This window comes from Fukomys damarensis, unplaced genomic scaffold, assembly GCF_012274545.1.
Source record: "Fukomys damarensis isolate Sample0158 unplaced genomic scaffold, DMR_v1.0_HiC HiC_scaffold_32, whole genome shotgun sequence".
Lineage (NCBI taxonomy): Eukaryota > Metazoa > Chordata > Mammalia > Rodentia > Bathyergidae > Fukomys > Fukomys damarensis.
The window spans coordinates 37,340,850-37,360,379 of NW_022900944.1; the positions used below are offsets into that span (position 1 = coordinate 37,340,850).

Consider the following 19,530-nt stretch of genomic DNA (forward strand, 5'->3'; position numbering starts at 1 on the left):
GTAAAAAAAAAAAAAAAAAAAAAACTTACCCCAGTACTGCAATATAGACAGACAGATAAAATTTTAAAACTCCCTCATGCCTATCTCTTTTCAGTCATACCCTCCTCCATTCCTACCCCAACAACCACTGATCTATTCTCCATAGCTCATCTTGTCTTTTGAAAACTGTTAAACAGATTATCAACTGTGGAGATCAGTGTCTTTCCTCCAATATATTGCCTCTGAGATGCATCCAAGTTTTTTTTTGTTCTGTTTTGTTTTATTGGTACCAGGGGTTGCAGCATCCAAGTTCTTGTACAGTAACAGCTCAGTCTTTTTTCTGCTAAGTATTCCCTGGCAATGGGGTGCCTCAGTCGGTTTCTCTGTTCACGCTCTGAAGGATACCTGGGCCATCTCCAGCTTGGCTGTCATGAATACAGTTATGGGGGTTTTGGGGGAGTTTGTTTTTGTTTTGTTTTGTTTTGTTGGTACTGGGGATCAAACTTGGGACCTTGCACTTGCAAGGCAGGAGGATGAATATAGTTTTTATCAACATTCAGGTACAGGTGTGTACAAACACAAGACTTCATGTCCCTAGGTGGACATGGGGAGTATGAAGTCTTGCTAGATTATGTGATGAGTGTGTGGTTTTTCTTTTTCTTTTGGTACTGGGGGTCAAATTTGGGACCCTGTGCTTGTAAGGTAGACAGAGGAACCACTGAGCTAAATACCCAACGCCCTTTTACTTTTTTGAGACAAGGTCTCGCTACATAGTTCAGGCTGGCCTCAAACTCACAGTGATCCTCCTGATTGAGCCTCCCAAGTACAGGGATTACAGGCATGGGCCATAACACCCAGCTTTTTTTGTTTTGAGATAAGGATTCACTATGAAGTTCAGCCTGGATTGAACTCATTATGTAGCCTAGGCTCACCTTGAATTCACTACAATCCTCCTGCATCAGCCTCAAGTGCTGGGATTACAGGCGAGTGCCGCCAGGCCTGTTTTGTGCATTTTCTAATAGGCGGGTCCATGTGATTTCCTGGAGAAGGGCACTCTCAGTAGAGAGAAGGGAAGGGTATAGAACAGGGTCAAGTGTTGTCACAGTTTAAACCAGGAACTGTGCCTTCTGTACCAGCAGCCCTGTGTCACTCGATCACGAGCTGTGCGCAGGGGAATGGGACAAAAAGTCTATGCTTTTGAGCTCCTAGAGCTGAGGCTAATTCCCTGGTGGAAGCAGGTGGCAGCTGTGGGAAGCCGGCTCAGGGTGATGGGGACACTCAGGGACCTCCCTTCCAGACAGCCACCTTCCTCCAGGGCACTGTCACATGTGAAGACAGTGAGGATAAAGACCCTTCCAATGGTCCCACCAGATGGGAAACCAATCTGATGCTAGAGGCCCTGGCCTCTGAGGTCACCCTAGGATGAGCCCTTAGGGACATCTGTGTCTGGTAGGGCTGCACTGTTGCCCACCCAACACCCCTTCCCTCTAGCCTCTAAGCTCAGTGTGGAGGGATAGTTGAGGCAGACCACATGCCACATCTAAGACGTGCTCTGAGTATGCATTCAGTGGTCAGCCCGGGCCCACCCAAAGGCCAACAGAACACATGAGCCCTGGTGACAGTTTCCTCTTATGCCAGACTCAGCTGCCACCAAACCTATAGTTACCACATCTGATACAACACCAGCACTCAGCAACTCCCATGCTCCTCTGAGCCTGCATGGAAAGCCTTCAGCAGTAACAGAAACTGCTCTGTTCAGCCAGGCATTGTGGCTCATGCCTCCTATCTCAGCACTCTAGGAGGCTGAGGAAGGACGACTGTAAGTTTTAAAATTCAGCCTGGGAGACGTCCCAAGATTCTAGCTCAAAAGGGGCGGGGGCTAGGAATGTGGCTTAGTGTGAAATAAGAAATAAACAATAAATGTTTTGTCAAAAAAAAAAAAAGAGACAAGGGGGGCCAGGGATTTAGTTCAATGGCGCCATGCCTGCCTCACAAGCATGAAGTCCTGAGTTAGATCCCTGATACCCAGGGAAAAATAAGTGAGGAAATAAAAAATGGTTGAAGCAGCAGCTCAGTGGGAACACTCTGAATTCAAATCCTAGTACTGTGAAGGAGGAGAAGGAAGAAAAGGAAAAAGAGAAGGAGGAAGAAGAGAAAAAGAAGGAAGGGAAAGAGAAAAGAAAGCAAATGGGCCAGGGATGTAGCTCAGTGGAACCATGCCTGCCTCACAAGGGCAAGGTCCTGAGTTCAACACCTGGTACTGCAAAAAAAGAAAAAAGAGAGAGAGAGAAGTTAATGGCTCTGCTCCATGTCCTGAGTTCAATACTCAGTACCACAAAAAAGTGGGGGTGGGGGAGAGGGAGAGAGAGAAATTAATTAATGGTCCTGTTCCCCACTCAGCGCAGAAGGGCAACCCAGAGGGGAAATTGGACCTATAGAACCCAGCCAGGCTCTGAAGGGTGAAGACTTTCCCCCACCTTGGTACTTTCCCCCAGCCCACAGCTCAAGTGTGACTGACAGCGCCCAGGTTTGTTTGGTTTTGGTACTGGGGATTGAACTCAGGGACCTTGTGCTTGTGAAGCAGGCAGCAGAACCACTGAGCTAAATCCCCGGCCCAGAATCACCATTTGTTTCCAGGGAGCCTCTGCTTCCCACCCAACCCAATGATGACTCTCACCACCTTCTGGCTTCTGGCAAGACTCATGCTCCTCTGACCAAGGCTCAGGTTTCAGGGCTCCTAGCTTGGACCACACTGCAGTCTGAGACGTTAACCCCAGCACCTCCTCCCAGAGATCAGACTTGGACCCCACTGGCAGCTCTTCTGCCCCCGTATGCTCTTAGAAACCTAACCCCATCTTGGTGTCTGCTTCTCCAAGACCTGAACTAACACAGGGAGCATAATGACATCCCCTTCTTGGCAACTACAAAGGAAAAATCATGGTAAGAATCTCTGACTTGGAGCCAGGTGTGGTGGTGAATGCCTGTAATCCCAGCAATTGGGAGGCTGAGGCAGGAGGATCGCTGTGAGTTCAAAACCAGCCTGGCTACATAATGAGTTCCAGGGCAGTCTAAACTACATAGTGAGACCCTGCTTAAAAAAAAAAGAATCTCTCACTTAGGCTAGATGTGGTGGTGCACTCTAATCACAGCACTCAGGAAACTACGACAGGGGGATCACCCCAAGGCCAGCCTGGACTACATAGTGAGTTCCAGGCCAGCCTGAACTTGGGCCTGGGAGTATAGCTTAGTGATAGACTGCATTCTTAGCATGCATGAGGTCCTAGGTTTAATTACCAACACCAAAAGGGGGGGCACTTATAATTCAACATATAATTAACATTTTTATCCTTATAGGTGAAACTGAGAGATTAAGTAACTTGACCAAGTTCACACAGCTAGCAAGCAAGCAACAGATTCACTGTGAATCTAACCCTTTTCTCCACTCTATTTTCTTACCTATTATACTGTTCAGTACTTTGTAGGGCTAAAGAAAAAGCACAGGGGGCATTACAGGCGTAGCTTAGTGAAAGGGTTCTCACCTAGCATGCACAAGGCCCTGGGTTTGAAATCCATATAAGGAAAGGAGGGCTGGGGATTTAGCTCAGCAGTTCCATGGCCTGCCTTGCAAGCGCAAGGACCCAAGTTCAATCCCCAGTACCAAAAACAGAAAACATACAAGGAAAGGAGTAAATATACTTGTTACTGAATATGCATAACTACTGTAATGTGACAAGGCTTAAATAAATACCAAGTGACAGCTGGGCATGCTGACATACACCTATAACCCCAGCACTCAAGAGCCTGAGGCAGGAGGATTTCTATGAGTTCAAGACCAGACTGGGCTGGCTACACCATGAGTTCCCCAGCAGCCTGAACTACATAGCAAGACCCTGTCCCCCCGCCAAAAAAAAAAAAGAAGACACTGTGATTTTACCCTCACAATGCCTCTGTGAGGGTAAATATTATCTCCATTTACAGAAGGGAGTAGATGCTGTGCTCCTCATCAGGCACCTGGGTCACTTAAACTCATTCAGACCATGGTGATCATGAAATCAGGCCTCAAGCAAAGGTGCTAGAAACACCCTAAGGAGAATAAAATGGCCCAGAAGGCCTCTAAGCCAAGTGTACAAGAGACATATGTAAGTCACAGGTCACAGTCAGAAGAGGTGGACGGAACCCTAGGGACAATATGGGTGGTGATTCACCTCCCACAGCCTTCTCTCCATTTCTGCTTCTTCCTGTGTGATCCTGGGCAGGTTACCTAATCCAAGCCTCTGTTTCCTAATGTGAAAACTAGGGCCAATTATATCAGCCTCCTATGGCTATTGTCCACAGTAAATGTAAAATATATGGCACAACCTAGCGGTTCAGTGAATGGCAGGTCTTTCCAGCAAGACAAGGGAGCAGAGTTTAACTGCTGAAGTAGGAGGGAGCAAAGGTTCCCAAGTATTCTCTGGGTCATACATAGCCCTAAAGAAGAAAAAAAGCAGCTGGGCATGGTGGTGCATGCCTGTAATCCCAGCACTCGGAGAGGCTGAGACAGGAGGATCACTGTGAGTTTGAGACCAGCCTGGGCTACATAGTGAGTTCCAGGGCAGTCTCAACTACATAGTGAGACCCTGTCCCAAAAAAAAACAAAAAACAAACAAACAAACAAAACAAAAAAGAAGAAAAACATCAAGGCAAGTATAGTGGTGCACACCTGTAGCCCCAGTACTTGGGAGGCTGAGGCAGGAAGATCACCAGAAGGTCAGGGCCAGCTTGAACTACATAGCAAGAGCTTGTCTCCAAACAAACATACAAACAAAAGGGCCGGGGATTTAGCTCAGTGGCACCACTCTTGCCTTGAAAGCACAAGGTCCTGAGTTCAACCCCCAGTACCAAAAAATAATAATAATCAAGGGAGGCCTGGGGAAATCAAGCAAAGCTTAAAGGTATTTCATGCTTGACTGGCCAAAAAAGTTTTAATAGCAATGCTACCAGTAACTAATACACACATAGGGCACAAAGCCCACCCAACAGCCTTATGTCCCATGACAGCCCTAAATGTGTGTCTTGTCACACACCAGCCACAGATAAAGATGGAGGCCTAGGGAAAACAGCTCACCTAAGGTCACACAGAGTGAGTACAGACAGGTGCAGCCAGTGCCAATATTTGTGTTCTTAACCACACTGGAGCAACAATACGCCTCTCTCAAGTCATCATACGTGGCATTTGCACAGAAATCTTACAATACAGGTCCCTAATTATTCCAGCATCCTGACCACTTTCAATACAACTTTATCTTCTGCTGTGGCCAAGTTGAACTATTTTTTAATGTCTTCAATAAGCAGAGGATCTGGTAGGCAAGCTAGAAACAGACTAAAATAATAAAGCCTCCTCATTTTTGTTTTTTGAAAGTTTTTTTTTTTGGGCGGGGGGTCGACAAGGTCTCACTGTGTGGTCTAAGGCCTCCAACTTGCAGCAATACTTCTGCCTCAGCCTCCAGAGCGCTGGGATCACAGGTTTGATCCACCACATCCCGCTGCCCTTCATTTCTGATGAGTGGGCCAGGCGGGTACTTTGCACATTTTAGCACTTTAAGGAGGCGGGGAGGGACAGGTTCAAGAACGACCCTAATTTTATTTCCTTGAAAACAGAACGAAGTGGGGGCCGGGGATTTAGCTCAGCGGTTCGGTGGCCTGCTTTGCAAGCGCAAGGACCAGAGTTCAATCCCCGAGTTCAATCCCCGGTACCAAAAAAGAAAAGAAAACAGAACGAAGTTGATCAGGAGTAAAATCATGTTGGAAATTACACAGTACACCTCTGAAATTCGTGCATAATGACGAACCTCGATTGGGGTAAACTGAAGCAAAAGGTAACCTCGTGGCAATACCAGAGCAGCAATGGCACTCGGCGCCCCACCTGTCTCATGGGTCAGGGCAAAGTCCCTCCGCGCCCCAGGTATCCCCAAGGACCGCAGCAGCGACCAGGTCCCCGGGGCTCCCGCGGAAAGACCTGGTCCAAGGGGAAGCGGAACGACAGAAGACACCGGCGGCAGGTGGGCGCGGACAGAGCTCTCGGAGACGCTCTCCGGCTAGAACGCGGACCTTCGGCTGGCCCGTAGGGCGGCGGTACCCGGTTTAGCGACCCAGTGGTTTCCAGCTGACGCAGATGTGCGGGCAGCCAGAACGCTAGCGGAGCGGGCTCTTTTACAGGGCCGGGCGTGGCAGCGCGAGGCACCCTGGGAAATGGAGTCCGCCCCGTGCCCGGCCGGGCTGGTTCACGTCCCGGGGACCCGTCAAGACCCTGAGTCACAGCCGAAACACGGGAAGGTCAAGCCGACACTCAGCACCGCTCTGTGCTGAAGGGGAGTCTCCACATGCAGAGGAGCTGTGGCGGAGGGCTGTTCCGCAGATCCTTGAACTACAACTCCCAGCGCCACCGGAACGTTTTAAAAACACAGGCCCGTTTTTCTGGAACTCGAGGTTATAGTTTTGGGTGCCTTAGGTTGAGCTTTGGTCTTTTGTTTTAACTCTCCTGAGCTAGGCAGGGTGGCGCGCGTTTGGAATCTCAGCATTCTGAGTCTTGAAACAAGCGGATCACAAGTTCGAGCCCAGCCTGGGAAATTTAGCAAATGAGCTAGACCTGAGTTCGATCCCCGGTACCAAAAAAAAAAAAAAATCTTTCTCAAATGTATTTTTTTTCCCAAGAGGAGAGGTGGGACAGGCTCCTCCATAAGTATATATATATATATATATATATATATATATATATATATATATATATATATATATATATATATATATATATATATATATATATATATATATATATATATATATATATATATATATATATATATATATATATATATATATATATATATATATATATATATATATATATATATATATATATATATATATATATATATATATATATATATATATATATATATATATATATACTTATGGAGGAGCCTGTCCCACCTCTCCTCTTGGGAAAAAAAATACATTTGAGAAAGATTTTTTTTTTTTTTTTTAATCGCAGCTATAGTGTCAAAAGCTGCGTTAGATATAGTGCTTGTCCTGGTCCTTCCGGAAGAAACTTTTCATCTCTGTTATGGGGAGAGAATCTGTGGAGCTTCTCCAAAATTCTGAATAATATCATTGTTTGTCATAGCTGAAAGTTACTAACACCCAGCGTGTCACTCTGTAGGGTCCTGGAAGCTAAAGTAAGTGTATCCATGCAATGCAATACTAGGCAGCAGTTGTCTGGAACAGTAAATAGGGAGTGATGATCAAGACTAAGGAAAAAAAAAATTTTACTAAGAAAAAAAAAAATAGCAGAAAAGTATGCATGGGAAGTCATGTATATTAAAAGTAATATGTATGGACCAGGGATGTAACTCAGTGGCACCATGCCTGCCTGGCACAAGTGAAAACTCCTGAGTTTGATCTCTAGTACAGAAAAAATAAAATAAAATAATACTATGTATGGCCAGTCACAGGCACACACCTGTAGTCCCCATTACTCAGGAGGCTGAGGCAGGAGGATTGCAAGTTCAAAGCCAACCTGGGAATTTAGGAAAACATTGTCTCAAATTTAAAAAAAATTTTTTTTTTCTTTGAGACAAGAGTCTTGCTATGTCTTCCAGGCTGGCCTCAAACTTGCAACAATCTTCCTGCCTCCACTTTTGGGCCACCACACCCAATTTCAAAGTAAATGTTTACAAAGAGCTGAGGATACATAGCTCAAGTGAAGTGGGGGTTGTTGCTAGGAGGAGCTGAGCAGAGGACTGCTCTTCATCCATCCATTCATCTCTAGTACTGGAAAAAGTGCACAGACAGAGGATGTGTATGTATAGGAACAAGACCAGAAGGGAATGCGCCCTGGGTTGGTCATGGGCGAGGGAGTTTGAGCTTTTTCACTGTTGTTTGAATCCTTCTTACAGGTATGTACTTTCCAAGTCGAATGCCCTTAATAAACAGCCTGGGCTATCTATGATGGCTTTCCTCCATAGCTGCCCTGTATCCTCCAGGGTATACTTTTATCTCACTTTTTCCTCTTTTATTCTGCCCAAGCTTGCTCTGCAGAGCCAGTTTCTCTACTTTTTCAAATAAACTTTACCCCCCCCAAAAAAAGTCCACACCTGTAATCCCAGCATTGGGGAGGCTGAGGCAGAAGGATTGCTGTGAGTTCAAACCAGCCTAGGGTGCATAGTGAGTTCAACGCAAGCCTGAACTACATAGAGACCCTGTTTTTTTAAAAAAAGACATAGGCCAGGGATTTAGCTTAGTGGTTCCACTGCCTGCCTTGCTGCCTTTCAAGCGCAAGGATCCAAATCCAATCTCAAGTTTGATCTGGAGTTTGATCCCGAGTTTAATCCCCGGTACCCCAAAAAAAAAAAAAAAGTATCCTGTGGGTTGGGGTTGGAGCTCAGCACCAAGGCCCTGGGTAGCGGACTATCTTGCCTAGCACAAGGCCCTGAGTTCTAGAAGCAGCACACAAAAGGGGGAGAGGGCTAAGAGGCCTGAGGTCAGTCTCAGTGCCCAATAGAGGTGGGGGACCCCACTCTAGCTGTATGGATTTAGGCAGCCATTTACCTACTCTGTGTCACTTGTCCCATCTGGAAAATGTGTCAAATGCCTTAGTTGTACATGCTTGACTCCACAGTGTATACTAAAATAAATGTTAAAAATAAAAAGGTAGCCATTAAAATGATTTTTGGTTGGTGTTTTACATATGCTGCCCTATTAAAGCAGGATTGGGGGGTTTGTTTTCTGTTGTATCCTCAGGCCCTGGACAGTGCCTAGGACATTATAGAGGGTTAGAAACAATTTGTTCAGTGAATGAATGAATCCAGAGCAGTCCTTCCTCAGCTCTTCCCCACCACTGTGTGTGCTCCTGTGAACCCAAGAGGCCTGGGGCCGAGGAGCCGCACCCCCTCCCGCCTTTCTCGGCAATGCAGATCCCCAGCTCTGCAGCAGAGTGGGAGGCAGAGATTCCTGCCACTGCAGCTTTGGCGGGGCCTCAAGAAAACTGGAGAGAGTCCCCGAGAGCTCAGAGGCGGAGGGTTTCACGCCACCTCCTAGGGCAGGCCAGGGAGTGCAGGAGGTACAGCTCCAGAGCGGGCTTGCGACCTAAGAAGCAAAGATAGGAAAGGAAGTTTTTATTAAAGGATGCCCTTGGTGCTGGGTGAGCTTGGTGCCTGGTGTGCCCAAGTTGCAGGGTCCTATTTCCAGCACTTGGAAAGAAAAAGAAACAGTAAAGTTCAATCCCCAGCACCGATACAATAGAAAGGAAGAAAACCCTCTCTGCTATCTGTCTGCACCAGACACAAAAACATGTAATGAATTCCCTGTATGTGGGTCCACTGTGGGGTGTGCAAAGCCCAAAACAGATGCTGCTGTAGGGTAGAATCTGGTGATAAAATCCAAGGGTCTGAAGTCGGACAAATCCTCCCAGCTTGCGCACTGTGTGAGAAAACCACTCAACCTCTCAGAGCCTCAGCTTCTTTATCTGTAAAGGTCCAATAATATTTCCTTAATCGGGTTGTTGGGAGGATTCCATAAGCTAATGTACCGTGGCGCCTGGCACACAGTAGGCATCATCCGACTTCCTTATCACACCCCATACACACTGAACCCAGGGCTCCTGCACTGAGGTACGTCCCAGCTCTCCTTTTCTTTTAAATGAGGATATCAAAAGTGCTGTACCATTGGGCTACATCCCCAGCCCTTTCTTTCTTTCTTTCTTTTTAAATTTTGAGACAGGGTCTTGCTAAGTCACTAAGTGATGCAGGCTGGGACTGAACTTGCGATTCTCCTGCCTCGGCCTCCCAGAGGGCCAGGATCACAAATGTGGGCCACCACACCTGGCTCTCCTTATTCTTCACACGCTGCCCAAGTGAAAGGGTCCAAATCTGGGAAGGCTTCTTGGAGCTGGAATAGTCGGGACCCTGATGAGTGGATGCTACTGACAACAGGAAATCCCTCAGGAAGCCAAGACTGCCCACAAGGTGATCTTAGGCTGAGTTCCTTTGATGCAGAGCCTGAGAAAGGGATTCTTGTCCGAGGGAGTAAGAAAGGAGGATAAGCACAGGAAGAGGCTAGAAAAGATGTGGGTTCGCCTAAGCCTCCCTGATTTTCTTGATCCCCCTTAGAAGTAAAATTCCAGGCTGAGGCAGGAGGATCGCTGTGAGTTCGAGACCAGCCTGGGCTACATAGTGAGTTCTAGGTCAGTCTCAACTACATAGTGAGACCCTGTCTCAAAAATAAATAAATAAATAAAAACAGACTTGCTATAGTAGTAACCCACAGACAACCCTTTCTGAAGAGTCATTAAATGGCCCTTTCCTGAGGGTCCAACCATTGCCATGCCACATACCCTGGGCAGCATCTTCCAAAAAGTGATTCTGCAGGATATGAATAAGTGCTGCTGCAGAGGCGGTGCAGATCCATTAGACACAAGTAGGTGTATTTAGTGTTCTTCTCCCAACTTTTTGCTTTTGTTGTTTTTTGGTTTTTGTGGGGTTTTTTTTTGATATTGGGGATCGAACTTAGGACCTTGCACTTGCAAGTCAGGCAAAAGAACCACTGAGCTAAATTCCTGGCACTCTCCCAACTTTTAGAAACCAATACTTTATTTATTTATTTATTGGGTTTTTCTAGTTTTTTTTGTTTGTTTTTTGAGATAAGCTTTTGCTATGTAATTCAGGCTAGCCTTAAATTCACTGTGTAGCCCAGGCTGGCCTCAAACTCACAGCAATCCTCCTGCCTCAGCTTCCCCAATGAGCCACTACACCTAACACTGATACTTTAGATAAACAAAATGTAGATAGATCCATTCTATGGAACGTTAGCCATAAAAAAAGAAATAAAATACTAACGTATGCTACCAGATGGGTAAACCTCAAAAATATGCTAGGGCTGGGCATGTAGTTCAATGTATCTAACTTATATAGGTCTAGGATTTGATCCCTAAAAAAAAAAAAAAAAAAAAAAAAAAAAAAAAGGTCAGACACAAATGGCCATTTGTTAAGTGACCCCATTTATATGAAGAACTTCAAATGGGTAAACCCATACAGACAGAAAGCAATTTTGCGGTTGTCTCCAGCTGGAGGCGGGGAGAAATGGGAAGCAATGGCTTAATGGGTACAAGCCTTTCTTTTTGGGGTCATAAAAATGTTTGGGACTGAGACTGAGGTATTGGTTACAAAGCATCATGTATGTACTAAGGCCACTTAATTATATGCTTTAACCTGGTTAGTCTTACACTGTGAGAGATTCATCTCAATTTTGTTTCCCTAAGACAGGATCTCACTATATAGTTTAGGCTGGCCTTGAACTTTCAATCCTTCTACCTTAAACTCCTAGGTATATTTATTTATTGATGCTGGGGATCAAACCCAGGGTTTCAAGCAAGTTAGGCAAGTGTCATACCACCGAGCTTTATACCTTTGCTCTTTTTTTTTTTTTTTTTTTTTGTACCAGGGATTGAATTTAGGACCTTACACTTGTGAGGCAGGTGGTTAAATTTTTAATTAACGCATATTTATAATGGGGGACAGCACAATAATGGGATAAATGTATACAATGAGTTATGATCAAATCAGGATGAGGAGAGGGGATATAGTTCAGTGGTAGATCTCATACTTAGTGTATACACAGCCCTGGTTTGATCCCTAGCACCAAAAACTAAAACTAAAGAAAAGCCAAACCAGCCATGGTAGTATATGCTTGTAATCCCAGCTACTCCAGGTGCTGAGGGCAGAGAATGGTGGTCAATTCAAAGCCACCTAGCCAGGCATGGTGGCGCACGCCTGTAATCCCAGCACTCGGGAGGCTGAGGCAAGAGGATCGCTGTGAGTTCGAGACCAGCATGGACTACATAGTGAGTTCCAGGTCAGTCTCAACTACATAGTGAGACCCTGTCTCAAAAAAACAAAAACAAACAAAAAAACAAAAAAACAAAACAAAGCCACCTTGATCAACACAGCAAGATCTTGTAAAAAAAAAAAAATTCCAGGTAATTACCATTTCCATCTCTCAAATATTTATCATTTCTATGTGTTGAGAGTCTTCAGATTCTTTTCTAATTATCTTGAAATGTATCATAAATCAGTGTATATGTAGATTATAATTACCCTATGCACTATAGAACAGACAAATTAACTCCTCCTATTTAGCTGTAATTTTCAACCAATTTTTTTTCTGTAGTCCTGGCGATGGAACCCAGGGACTTGGATGTACTAAGCAAAAAAGCCTACCATTGAGCTATATCTCCCCAACCCCTCTAATAGTTTGATGATTACAAAAGACATCATCAGTCAGCCTCCTCAATTCCATTAATTTCACATTTATTTATTTATTTATTGAGACAGGTCCTCACTATGTAGTTCAGGCTGACCTTGAACTCACTGTGTAGTCTAAATTGGCCTTGAATTTGCAGCAATTCTCCTGCCTCAACATTCCAAGTGCTGGGGTTATAGGCATGTACCACCATGCCCGGCCCAAATTCATATTTATTTTGGATCATCAACATCTAGCTCTATTTTTTTGGTACCAGGGATCAAACTCAGGACCTTACGTTTGTGAGGCAAGTGCGGAACCATTGAGCTAAATCCCCAGGCCATCATTTTTTAATCATATGCTTACAGTGGTGCAACAAATATCTTCTCTGTATGTAACACTGAACATGTGAAAATAGGATACTTTATTAGAAGACAATGTCAGGTCAAATGGCTTGCATATTTGTGATTTTGAAGATATTAATTATCAAGTTGTTTTTCATAGAACCTGTTCAGATTTCCTGTTACACTAGCAGAGTATGAGAATGTCTGTTCACACCATTGCCAAGATAGTTATCAAGTATTTGATCTTTGGCAATCTGATATCTCAGTGTGGTTTTAATTGCCTTTTCTTTTATTAAGAGTGAAGCTCTGAGCTGGGCGAAGTGGTTCATGGCTGTGATCCCAGCTACTGGGGAAGTTGAGACAGGACCATCACAATTCAAGGCCAGCCTCAGCAATTTAGCAAATCCTGTCTCAAAAAAAAAAAAAAAAATTAAAAAAAAAAAAAAAAAAAAAAAAAAAAGCCAGGAGAATCACTGTGGTTTTGAGGCCAGCATGGACTGCATAGTGAGACCCTTTCTCAAAAGAGATGAGCATTTTTTGTTTGTTTGTTTGTTACCAGGGATCAAACTCTGGACCTTGTGGTTGCAAGGCAGGTGGCGAAATCACTGAGCTAAATCCCCAGTCCTCAAAAGAAATTAAATTTAAAGGGGCTGGGAGTATAGCTCAGTCATAAAGCGCTCGCCCAGTACGCTCAAGGCTTGGTCCTAGGTTTAATCTTCAGTGTTACCAGAAAATAAAAATAAAAATAGAATTACCATATGATCCAGCAATTCCACTTCGGGGCATATACCCAAGAGAATTGAAATCAGGATCTTAAAGAGTTGTTTGTACATCCATGGCAGGATTACTCACAACAGCTAAAGATGGAAACAACTCATCACCCACAAATGAATGGATAAAGAAAATGTCTTCTATCCATACAGTGGGATATTGTTCAGCTTTTAAAAGGAAGGAAATTGTGACATATGCTTCCACACAGACAAACCTGGAGGTCATCATACCAAGTAAAATAGGCCAGTCACAAAAGAGCAGATATTGTATGATCCCACTTAAATTATCCAAAGTAATCAAATTCATTGAAACAGGAAACAAAATGGTGGTTGTCAGGGCCCAGGAAGAAGAAATAATAAAAGTTAGTATTTAATAGATACAAAGTTTCAGTTTTATAAGATGGCAAGAGTTTGGAGATAGATAGGGGTAATAGTTGTGTATTGTGTAGGGGACCACTAACAGCATAAAAGTACTTAGTATCATTGAACTGCACACTGAAATGTGGTTTCCAAGGTGGGGTGTGGTGGCACACACCTGTAGCATTTGAGAAGATGAGCCAGGAAGATCATAGCAAATGGAGGCCTGGGCTACCTAGTGAGCTCAAGGCTAGTTTGAGTTACATAGCGAGATCCTGTCTCAAAAATCCACAAAGAAAAAGAAAATGTTACCATGGTAAGATGGTAAATGATGTCCTTTTTACCACAACTAAAAAGGAAAAAGTGACCAAGAAACTAATAGAAAATGTGCAAAGGCTGTGAACAAGTGGCTTACACAAAAGGAAATATTTTACAAAATGCTCTGATGTGAAAAGATGCAGAATTTCTCTTTTTAGTTTTTGCTGATACTGGGGATTGAACCTAGGGCCTTCATACTGAGCTACATCCCCTGTCATTTCTCTCTCTTTCTGAGACAGGCTCTTACAGAAGAGCCACTGAGCAAGAGAATACTGTAGTGATAGCAGGTAAGGAAAAAGGCTGATTGGGGCTGGCTTTTTTTATTTGTTTTCTTTTTTTTTGAGACAAAATCTTACTACAAAATCCATCCTGGCCTTGAACTCACTATGTAGCCTATGCTGGCCTCATCCTCCACAGTGCTGGGATTACAGGTACGCACCCCCACACCCGGCAATCTGATTTCTTTTTTTACAGTCTTCCTATCCAGGGTCATGGTAATTATCTTATTTAATCTTTACAACTCTAGAATGTAGGAACTATTATTTTATTCTAATTTTTTTAGTTTATTGGTACATTTTAGGTATACAGTACAATTACATTCATTATTGGGATCTTGTACCTTTATGTGACAGGTTTGTTTGTTTGTTTGTTTTGAGACAGGGTCTCACTATGTAATGAGACTGACCTGGAACTCACTATGTAGCTCAGGCTGGTCTCGAACTCATAGAGATCCTCCTGCCTCAGCCTCCTGAGTGCTGGGATTACAGGCATGCACCACCATGCCCGGCCTTTTTATTCTAATTTTACAGTGTGGTAGTGCATACTTGTAATCCCAGCACTCTGGGAGGCTGAGGCAGGACGGTAAATTTGAGCTCAGCGTGGTCAATTTAGAGATTGTAGCTCAGCGCAAAGGCTCTGGGTTCAATTCCCAATATGGGAAAACAAAACAAACAAACAAAAAACCCCAGATCCACACAGATCTGTATAACCTGCTGCAAAGCACACAAATCATTAGGCCTCAGAGCTGCTGAGTTGGTCTGACTTTGAGCATCTGATCTGTGCCCCAAACAGAAGCCCAGGAAAGGAGGGAGCCTGCTTTTCCATATCTTGCTACTCAGGGTCTCTCTTCCTCCCAAGTTCTCTGCTCTCAGCCATGTGGGGCTGCCTCACCTGCACTGCAGAGCTGAGCTGTGAATGAATGACACTAACAGGAGTGCTGTACAAGGTCATGTTCAAATGAACGAGCTAGGTGGGGTGGCCTGGCACATTTAGAGGGGCAGAAAGCACAATGGGCAAGGGGAAATGAAGGAACCAATCCAACAATTAGGGTTCAATTAGGGTAGTGATTAGGGGGCTCTCATTGAAGCTGAAGAGAGACCCTCTCTAACTTGCTCAAGAAAGAGCATGCAAATCCTTCCTGAGTAGTCTACTAACAGAAATTTGAAAGATGGATGCAAATTCCACAAGGCCTGTAAGGGAACATTGCCATTGCACGTGGCATAGGTGCAGAGGCAAAGTCTTTGCAACAAGAGCCAGGGTAAAATGTGGGGCTCCATAGGGATTTTTTTAGTCCCCCACACCTAGTGATGGGACACAAATCTCAAGGAAACAGAAAAGCATTCCTAAGTCAAACATAGAACAATTTAATGCCTCTGGTAGCCCCCTGGCTACTTGCCCAAGAACCTAGGAATAACTAGCTCTTTTGACCCTGGGTAAATGGGGCCAGTGGGGGTGGCGACGTTACACTCTGTACCTGTTGGACTCAAAGTAGGTACTCACTTTTTCAAAGATAAACCAACCCAGATACTAGTAACATAAGGTTGGAATGCAGGGCGTGGTGGCGCACTCCTGTAATCTCAGCACTGAGGCTGAGGCAAGAGGACCACTGTGAGTTCGAGACCAGCCTGGGCTACATAGTGAGTTCCAGGTCAGTCTCAACTACATAGTGAGACCCTGTCTCAAAACACTAAAAAAAAAAAAAAAAAAAAAAAAAGGTTGGATTTAAATTTGTAATACATTATTGCCATACAGAAGTATCCAGCATGAGTTGCACTCAGCATGCGTTTGTACAGAGATAACTGGTGCATTAAAGGAAGGAGCAGGGTAGGTGGCCAACAGGGGTTCAGCAGAGAGTGTCAGCTGGTGATTAACGAAGTCAGGATTCTCTCCCCCCATAGAAGCCGGGAGACAGAGGCTGCATCCTAATGGTTAAATTTTAAAGGACTGGCTTTCAGGTCCTTGAGAAATTTGACTTGTAGGAGATTTATTTTTTAAGAGTAGAAAATATTTATTGAGAAAAAGATAGCTTTTGTCTAAAAGAGACAGACGAGGGACCAGAAAATGGGTTACCAACCCATCCTGCTTCTCAAAGTTATTTTATGGGACAAAGCCACAAGGTGAGGCAGGTTCAGGTGGGACAAAACTATAGTCAACCAATAAGACTGCAAGTAGAGTTGCTTACATAATGCTGATCCAGTGAGAAATCACAAGGTGGACAAAACTATGATCAACCAATAAGATTATGACAAGTATAATCATTTAGGTAATATTTATTAAATGGGGAAGCAAGTCATGTAGCAAGCATACAAGGAACAAGCAAAGATTTTTGGTACGGGATGGGTCAGGGACTTTCCTGGAGAATCTTAGTCCCCCCACCCAGGTGATTGATACCTAAGAGTTGTAGGAAATTTAAATATCATAAACATTTCAAAAAGACAGAAGAATTCACAATTGCAATTTTAGTGAATGGTGAGGTGTTGGCTAGAACAAACAAATTCCTTTATCAGTGTTGAATTTTCTGAGGCATTTACTTGAAGCAGGGATAGGGTCATCCTAGGGATATGGGTCTAGACTCTTTTTTGTTGGTACTGGGGATCGAACTCAGGCCCTTGTGCTTTGCAAAGCGGGTGCCGGAATCACTGCGCTAAGTCCCCGGCCCTCTTTTTTATTGTTTTTTAAGGTTCAGGTTTGAACTTGTTTAGATCCTCCTGCCTCAGCCTCCCCAGGTGCTGGGACTACAAATGTGCATCACCCAGCCCCATGGCCTTGGGCTCTTAGAAACTCTTAGTGTTTAAAGTTTTTAGCCAGTCTGGTGGTGCATGCCTGTAATCTTGAGGCTGAGGCAGGAGGATCACTGTGAGTTCAAATTCAGCCTTGGCTTCATAGTGAGTTCAAGGCCAGCCTGAACTACATAGTGAGACCCTGCCTAACAAAAACAACAACAAACCCCCCAAACCCAAAACACGTGAACAGAAACCCTGAAAATCAAAAATAAAAAAGGGCTAGTCAGTACCCCTCCCTACCTCCTGCACAAAATTGAGTCCTGGTTGAGAAGGTTGAGAAGAGGGCTTAATAGAAGCTTCTTTCCTTTTTTTTTGGTACCGGGATTGAACTTGGATCCTTGTGCCTGCAGGCAGGCGCTGGAACCACTGAGCTAACTCCCCAGCCATTGAAGCTTCTTAAGAGTTTGGTCAAGGAGAGGATCTTGGTCACCTTACAACTGAAGAGTCGAAGATCGGAGTGGGGGGTGTAGCTCAGTGGTAGAGGCTTTGGCTAGCATGCTTCGGGCTCTAGCATGCTTGACTCCTGACAAAACACGCGCGCGCACACACACACACAAAGCTTGGGTCATACCTGGGGGTAGTGCTCACTAAGCTTTGATGGAGAGGTTTGCAGCTCTAAGCACAGCGGGGTAATAGCCTGCGATGGGATGGATGCAGTTCTCAGATATCCGACAATGCAGTGATTTATTCCTACCTCTCATTCCCCTCAGCTTGTTTCACACCATAGCCCACTCAAATGTTGTAGATTCCACTGAGCTGACTCTGACCTTGTTCTACAGGTATTTTTGTTTGAATCCAAGGTCTCACCCATGCTGGATAAGTGCTCTACTACTGAGCTATATCCCCAGCTCACCACTTCTTTTCTGTCAAAAGTTATTCCTGCGCCAGGTGTGATGGCACACGCCTGTAATCTCAGCACTTGGGAGGCTGAGGCAAGGAGGATCACTGTGAGTTTGAGACCAGCCTGGGCTACATAGTGAGTTCCAGGTCAGTCTCAACTACAAAGTGAGACCCTTTCTCAAAAAAACAAAAACAAAACAAAACAAAAAAGTTATTCCTGTGCTAGGGACCCGGGATTTGGCTCAGTGGTTCCGCCACCTGCCTTGCAAGCACAAGGTCCCGAGTTCTATCCCACAAAAAACAAACAACCAACAAAAGTCATTCCTGTGCTAAACTGTACTGAGACCCTACCTACCACAGCTTGGCTCTTCAGATAATATTATTGTCCAACGACAGGGCCATTCCTGAAGGACAATGCCAGAACTGCAGCTAAGAAACACCAAGGGCATTGGTGCTCAAAGAGCTTTGACTGGCCAGGAAGATCAGTATCCCCTGGGGGAACTGGTTAGAAACGCCTGTGCTAATAAGGCCCACCTCGGACCTAATGAAGCAGAAACTGCTGGTGGGGGATTAGCAATCCGTTTGAAAGGCTCTCCAGGGGGAGCCACTTCACAGCAAGGTTTGAGAAGCACTGACCTACAGGCTTTTCCTGGTGGGGAAGAAACCTGGAGGGCAAAACTGTGACCGGGAGCTTTATAAAGGTTTCAAAGTTCGGGAAAAGACTTGCTAGGAAGAGACATGGAAAAATATTTAAAATGTGTGTGCACTTACATTTACCCTAAACAGTAGGAATGGGGAAGGCTGGAATAGGGAGATGAGGAGATGCCGGGTAGACGGGTGGGCGACGGCTCTAGGGAACCCACAAACACTGTTCACAGGTGTGGAACACAAAGTCTTGCGAGGCCAAACCCCATGCTCCCACGCATTGCGGGGGGGAGCTCTCTTTCCAGCCTGGGCGCAGCGGCCCCTGCGCAGGTCAGGGGCGTGAACCCATCTGGCTCGGGTCGTGGTTCTTAGCCAGAGCGAGTAAGAACAGTTCCTTCCAGCCAGACTCGGCCTCAGCTGCCCACAAATTGCGTCTGAGAAGCATCCTCGGCTAATTTGCACCTCTCTGAGGATTCAGGTATCCAGCTCAAGCCCGAGGCACCGCAGACTCCACAGCCTCTGCCTCAGTCGCCAGGAGCTGATCCTAGGGAAACGTAGATTCTTTTCCCCCGACCCTTTGCCTCCTGCACTATAGCCCCTTGAGTTCCGGCAGAACTACAAAGGCCACAATTCCTTGGGTTGAAGCGCAGTGCTTTCTGGGAGTGGTAGTCCCAGTGGCGGACACCCTGGGCAGCCCAACGCTCGCTGGACTCCATATCCCAGAAGACCTCGCGCGTGGGAGAGGGGCGGGAGGGGAGAGACAGAGAGGATGTGAATGGGGAGGGGGCACCCGTCCCCTTCCCCCACCCTTCCCTTCAGCCGGGCTGGGGTGGGGGGAGGGGCTGGGCTGAGGCGCGGCAGCGGCGCTTCGGGAGGGCAGGGCCAGGCAAGGGCGCTACTGGCAGGCCGGAGAGCCGTGGAGCTAACGGGTCTGGAAGC

General features: G+C 45.3%; 1 protein-coding gene across 6 annotated transcripts in view; it reads right to left on the bottom strand.

Moving 5' to 3' along the window:
• Positions 1–6,375, bottom strand: part of Fcsk (fucose kinase) — a 21,320-nt gene extending 14,945 nt beyond the window's left edge. For 3 of the 6 annotated variants that reach the window (XM_033757882.1, XM_010644430.3, XM_010644426.3), the window contains exon 1: positions 5,811–6,371. The gene's annotated coding sequence lies outside the window, so the exon portion shown is untranslated. Of the gene's footprint in view, positions 1–5,810 lie in introns of all 6 variants that reach the window. The other 3 variants (XM_010644428.3, XM_010644427.3, XM_010644429.3) reach the window with 3 other exon arrangements.
• Between the last annotated feature and the right edge of the window lie 13,155 nt (positions 6,376–19,530).